This window comes from Aethina tumida, chromosome 3 (assembly GCF_024364675.1).
Source record: "Aethina tumida isolate Nest 87 chromosome 3, icAetTumi1.1, whole genome shotgun sequence".
In the NCBI taxonomy this organism is placed as follows: Eukaryota; Metazoa; Arthropoda; class Insecta; order Coleoptera; family Nitidulidae; genus Aethina; species Aethina tumida.
The window spans coordinates 4564575-4572238 of record NC_065437.1 but is presented as its reverse complement, the minus strand read 5'-3'; positions in this window follow the sequence as shown (position 1 = coordinate 4572238).

Here is a 7664-nt window from a genome sequence, read left to right as displayed (position 1 = left end):
TTGATATTATATTTAAATATATGACTAAATTATTATTAAAATATTATTTTAGGGTTTTAAACAACTTATGCAATTAAAACTAATTAAAAATTAATGTTTTGTCACCCTTAATTAAAAAATTATTGAACATTTGAATTTTGGCTAATTTATGATAAGTAAAGATTTAATTTGATTAACAAAAATTAATTAATTATTACCGTTTGTTAAAGTTATTTAAACACTTAGCTGGAATATTTAATTACTGTATTTATTAAATTATCTTTACTATTAAAAACTTTACAAAGCTTTTTTATTTAACAAGAATTTATTTTATAAATTGATATTATATTTAAATATACGACTAAATTATTATTAAAATATTATTTTAGGGTTTTAAACAACTTATGCATTTAAAACTAATTAAAAATTAATGTTTTGTCACCCCTAATTAAAAAAATATTGAACATTTGAATTTTGGCTAATTTATGGCCTGCACAGATTTAATTTTATTAACAAAAATTAATTAATTATTACCGTTTCTTAAAGTTATTTAAAAACTTAGCTGGAATTTTTAATTACTGTATTTATTAAATTAACTTTACTAATAAAAACTTTACAGAGCTTTTTTATTTAACAAGAATTTATTTTATAAATTGATATTATATTTAGATATATGACTAAATTATTATTAAAATATTATTTTAGGGTTTTAAACAACTTATGCATTTAAAACTAATTAAAAATTAATGTTTTGTCACCCCTAATTAAAAAAATATTGAACATTTGAATTTTGGCTAATTTATGACCAGCAAAGATTTAATTTTATTAAAAAAAATTAATTAAATATTACCGTTTGTTAAAGTTATTTAAAAACTTAGCTGGAATATTTAATTACTGTATTTATTAAATTAACTTTACTATTAAAAACTTTACAAAGCTTTTTTATTTAACAAGAATTTATTTTATAAATTGATATTATATTTAGATATATGACTAAATTATTATTAAAATATTATTTTAGGGTTTTAAACAACTTATGCATTTAAAACTAATTAAAAATTAATGTTTTGTCACCCCTAATTAAAAAAATATTGAACATTTGAATTTTGGCTAATTTATGATCAGCAAAGATTTAATTTTATTAACAAAAATTAATTAATTATTACCGTTTGTTAAAGTTATTTAAACACTTAGCTGGAATATTTAATTACTGTATTTATTAAATTAACTTTACTATTAAAAACTTTACAGAGTTTTTTTATTTAACAAGAATTTATTTTATAAATTGATATTATATTTAGATATATGACTAAATTATTATTAAAATATTATTTTAGGGTTTTAAACAACTTATGCATTTAAAACTAATTAAAAATTAATGTTTTGTCACCCCTAATTAAAAAAATATTGAACATTTGAATTTTGGCTAATTTATGATCAGCAAAGATTTAATTTTATTAACAAAAATTAATTAATTATTACCGTTTGTTAAAGTTATTTAAACACTTAGCTGGAATATTTAATTACTGTATTTATTAAATTAACTTTACTATTAAAAACTTTACAGAGTTTTTTTATTTAACAAGAATTTATTTTATAAATTGATATTATATTTAGATATATGACTAAATTATTATTAAAATATTATTTTAGGGTTTTAAACAACTTATGCATTTAAAACTAATTAAAAATTAATGTTTTGTCACCCCTAATTAAAAAAATATTGAACATTTGAATTTTGGCTAATTTATGACCAGCAAAGATTTAATTTTATTAACAAAAATTAATTAAATATTACCGTTTGTTAAAGTTATTTAAAAACTTAGCTGGAATTTTTAATTTCTGTATTTATTAAATTAACTTTACTAATAAAAACTTTACAGAGCTTTTTTATTTAACAAGAATTTATTTTATAAATTAATAAATATAAATTTAGATATATGACTAAATTATTATTAAAATATTATTTTAGGGTTTTAAACAACTTATGCATTTCAAACTAATTAAAAATTAATGTTTTTTCACCCCTAATTAAAAAAATATTGAACATTTGAATTTTGGCTAATTTATGATCAGCAAAGATTTAATTTTATTAACAAAAATTAATTAATTATTACCGTTTGTTAAAGTTATTTAAACACTTAGCTGGAATATTTAATTACTGTATTTATTAAATTAACTTTACTATTAAAAACTTTACAAAGCTTTTTTATTTAACAAGAATTTATTTTATAAATTGATATTATATTTAGATATATGACTAAATTATTATTAAAATATTATTTTAGGGTTTTAAACAACTTATGCATTTAAAACTAATTAAAAATTAATGTTTTGTCACCCCTAATTAAAAAAATATTGAACATTTGAATTTTGGCTAATTTATGATCAGCAAAGATTTAATTTTATTAACAAAAATTAATTAATTATTACCGTTTGTTAAAGTTATTTAAACACTTAGCTGGAATATTTAATTACTGTATTTATTAAATTAACTTTACTATTAAAAACTTTACAGAGTTTTTTTATTTAACAAGAATTTATTTTATAAATTGATATTATATTTAGATATATGACTAAATTATTATTAAAATATTATTTTAGGGTTTTAAACAACTTATGCATTTAAAACTAATTAAAAATTAATGTTTTGTCACCCCTAATTAAAAAAATATTGAACATTTGAATTTTGGCTAATTTATGATCAGCAAAGATTTAATTTTATTAACAAAAATTAATTAATTATTACCGTTTGTTAAAGTTATTTAAACACTTAGCTGGAATATTTAATTACTGTATTTATTAAATTAACTTTACTATTAAAAACTTTACAGAGTTTTTTTATTTAACAAGAATTTATTTTATAAATTGATATTATATTTAGATATATGACTAAATTATTATTAAAATATTATTTTAGGGTTTTAAACAACTTATGCATTTAAAACTAATTAAAAATTAATGTTTTGTCACCCCTAATTAAAAAAATATTGAACATTTGAATTTTGGCTAATTTATGACCAGCAAAGATTTAATTTTATTAACAAAAATTAATTAATTATTACCGTTTGTTAAAGTTATTTAAAAACTTAGCTGGAATTTTTAATTTCTGTATTTATTAAATTAACTTTACTAATAAAAACTTTACAGAGATTTTTTATTTAACAAGAATTTATTTTATAAATTGATATTATATTTAAATATATGACTAAATTATTATTAAAATATTATTTTAGGGTTTTAAACAACTTATGCAATTAAAACTAATTAAAAATTAATGTTTTGTCACCCTTAATTAAAAAATTATTGAACATTTGAATTTTGGCTAATTTATGATAAGTAAAGATTTAATTTGATTAACAAAAATTAATTAATTATTACCGTTTGTTAAAGTTATTTAAACACTTAGCTGGAATATTTAATTACTGTATTTATTAAATTATCTTTACTATTAAAAACTTTACAAAGCTTTTTTATTTAACAAGAATTTATTTTATAAATTGATATTATATTTAAATATACGACTAAATTATTATTAAAATATTATTTTAGGGTTTTAAACAACTTATGCATTTAAAACTAATTAAAAATTAATGTTTTGTCACCCCTAATTAAAAAAATATTGAACATTTGAATTTTGGCTAATTTATGGCCTGCACAGATTTAATTTTATTAACAAAAATTAATTAATTATTACCGTTTCTTAAAGTTATTTAAAAACTTAGCTGGAATTTTTAATTACTGTATTTATTAAATTAACTTTACTAATAAAAACTTTACAGAGCTTTTTTATTTAACAAGAATTTATTTTATAAATTGATATTATATTTAGATATATGACTAAATTATTATTAAAATATTATTTTAGGGTTTTAAACAACTTATGCATTTAAAACTAATTAAAAATTAATGTTTTGTCACCCCTAATTAAAAAAATATTGAACATTTGAATTTTGGCTAATTTATGACCAGCAAAGATTTAATTTTATTAAAAAAAATTAATTAAATATTACCGTTTGTTAAAGTTATTTAAAAACTTAGCTGGAATATTTAATTACTGTATTTATTAAATTAACTTTACTATTAAAAACTTTACAAAGCTTTTTTATTTAACAAGAATTTATTTTATAAATTGATATTATATTTAGATATATGACTAAATTATTATTAAAATATTATTTTAGGGTTTTAAACAACTTATGCATTTAAAACTAATTAAAAATTAATGTTTTGTCACCCCTAATTAAAAAAATATTGAACATTTGAATTTTGGCTAATTTATGATCAGCAAAGATTTAATTTTATTAACAAAAATTAATTAATTATTACCGTTTGTTAAAGTTATTTAAACACTTAGCTGGAATATTTAATTACTGTATTTATTAAATTAACTTTACTATTAAAAACTTTACAGAGTTTTTTTATTTAACAAGAATTTATTTTATAAATTGATATTATATTTAGATATATGACTAAATTATTATTAAAATATTATTTTAGGGTTTTAAACAACTTATGCATTTAAAACTAATTAAAAATTAATGTTTTGTCACCCCTAATTAAAAAAATATTGAACATTTGAATTTTGGCTAATTTATGATCAGCAAAGATTTAATTTTATTAACAAAAATTAATTAATTATTACCGTTTGTTAAAGTTATTTAAACACTTAGCTGGAATATTTAATTACTGTATTTATTAAATTAACTTTACTATTAAAAACTTTACAGAGTTTTTTTATTTAACAAGAATTTATTTTATAAATTGATATTATATTTAGATATATGACTAAATTATTATTAAAATATTATTTTAGGGTTTTAAACAACTTATGCATTTAAAACTAATTAAAAATTAATGTTTTGTCACCCCTAATTAAAAAAATATTGAACATTTGAATTTTGGCTAATTTATGACCAGCAAAGATTTAATTTTATTAACAAAAATTAATTAAATATTACCGTTTGTTAAAGTTATTTAAAAACTTAGCTGGAATTTTTAATTTCTGTATTTATTAAATTAACTTTACTAATAAAAACTTTACAGAGCTTTTTTATTTAACAAGAATTTATTTTATAAATTAATAAATATAAATTTAGATATATGACTAAATTATTATTAAAATATTATTTTAGGGTTTTAAACAACTTATGCATTTCAAACTAATTAAAAATTAATGTTTTTTCACCCCTAATTAAAAAAATATTGAACATTTGAATTTTGGCTAATTTATGACCAGCAAAGATTTAATTTTATTAACAAAAATTAATTAATTATTACCGTTTGTTAAAGTTATTTAAAAACTTAGCTGGAATTTTTAATTTCTGTATTTATTAAATTAACTTTACTAATAAAAACTTTACAGAGATTTTTTATTTAACAAGAATTTATTTTATAAATTGATATTATATTTAAATATATAACTAAATTATTATTAAAATATTATTTTAGGGTTTTAAACAACTTATGCAATTAAAACTAATTAAAAATTAATGTTTTGTCACCCTTAATTAAAAAATTATTAAACATTTGAATTTTGGCTAATTTATGACCAGCAAAGATTTAATTTGATTAACAAAAATTAATTAATTATTACCGTTTGTTAAAGTTATTTAAACACTTAGCTGGAATATTTAATTACTGTATTTATTAAATTATCTTTACTATTAAAAACTTTACAAAGCTTTTTTATTTAACAAGAATTTATTTTATAAATTGATATTATATTTAAATATACGACTAAATTATTATTAAAATATTATTTTAGGGTTTTAAACAACTTATGCATTTAAAACTAATTAAAAATTAATGTTTTGTCACCCTTAATTAAAAAATATTGATCATTTGAATTTTGTATAATTTATGACTAGCAAAGATTTAATTTTATTAACAAAAATTAATTAATTATTAACATTTGTTAAAGTTATTCAAAAACATAGCAGGAATTTTTAATTACTTTAATTAACTTTTCTAGTAAAATCTTTACAGAGCTTTTTTACTTAACAAGAATTTATTTTATAAATTGATATTATGTTTAAATGTACGATTGAATTATTATTACAATATTATTTTAGAGTCTTAAACAACCATTACTTTTATAATTATTAAATAAAAAATAATTTAGAGTATAAATTCTTTCCTTAAGGATAATGTTTAAATCTCGTGTTTCTAGGTTGGATTGAAATAAGTAACTTATTTCAATAACCTGCTGCTTGAGTAACGACTAATTTAAATATCCGACTAATCAGACAACTGAAAGCTCCTTAATACAACTAAAGTTTATATAAGTTTTCAGTCGTTAGTCGATGTCGAATAGTCAGACGTAAATCAAATTATTCCAGGAGTAGTCGTTATTTGAATCACATAACCTAAGTATTTGGGGTCATTTTGAAAACCTACTAATATATCAGTAGACTGACTCCATCACTACGTCCAGGGCCGACGGAAATGAATAGTTTGTTCTGAAATTGCACTGAAACGACTACACAATTCTTGGTCGTAGAATGGGTTATCACTGACATCAAAATATGATTTTTCAGAATGATTATTGACAACTAATACGATTTCTAATAAATAAAACGTTGGTGTCAAATAATAAAACATAAAAACAAAGTCAATTTTATAATATTTTTATATTACTTTATACAAGGTGGTAGAAATTTGGGGGTAGTTTCTAACTTTCTTCAAACATTAAATCTGAAATATCTTAAAATCAAAATTATGTTATGAACAAATTAGATTAAATTACATAAACTATACAAAAATATTTAGACGAAGTATTTTTTTATCAATTACATAAATAATTTACACATTACAACCAACAAATTTGTAGTTTGTAGGATAATTGGCATTTTTTATAAAGTCGATGTGTTATTTAAAATTTTGTAAAACATCCTGTATATCAGAATTAATATGGGCACTTTCTGCGTTTGTTTACAAATTACACCAAGTTGTAAGTATAAAATAACCAGTTTTTGTTAAAGTTGCTTGATTAACCGTTGGTAATTTTTAATTACATCATCCAGTCGGTTTCTTTTTGTCTCAACAGACGTACCCAGCTAAAAAACCGACAAGCTTTAACTGATTAATCAATAATACATTATTATCTTCCTGTGATAATCTTTTGTTTATTTAGGCCATATACTCGCAATTAAACTTGGTAAAAAGGTCAATTATGTCAGGACGAAAGTCCATATCATGCTCCGGGTAAAATAAACGTATTAAAACATTAAGACTTTACTGCTGAATCATGTAAATAATCAATTTATTAGATTTTTAATTATTAAATTAAAAACGGCCATTAAATTTAATTAGAATCATGGGCCTTAGTCGAATTACCTTTAATTAAGTTTTCATTAAAAATATCTCGGCAAAATTTACATTTAAAAGCGTATCGCCGCAGTTACTTGTTTAAATATTCAGTGATAAGCATGTAATACACCTCAATTAGTTTAATTGCATTGCATTAGCTTTAATTAACTATAGTTTTGTTCGCATTAATAATTCTCATGCTCTAATAATACTAATAAAAATATTATTATTATTTTTTGTTTGTGTTGTTACTTTTAACATTGACAAAATAATTGCTTTCAGTTAATGTATTACTAAAATGCCATAAAAATCAATTTTTAATAAAAACTTCTTAGATTAAAAGGTTAGATACCAACAAAATATACATTTATAAA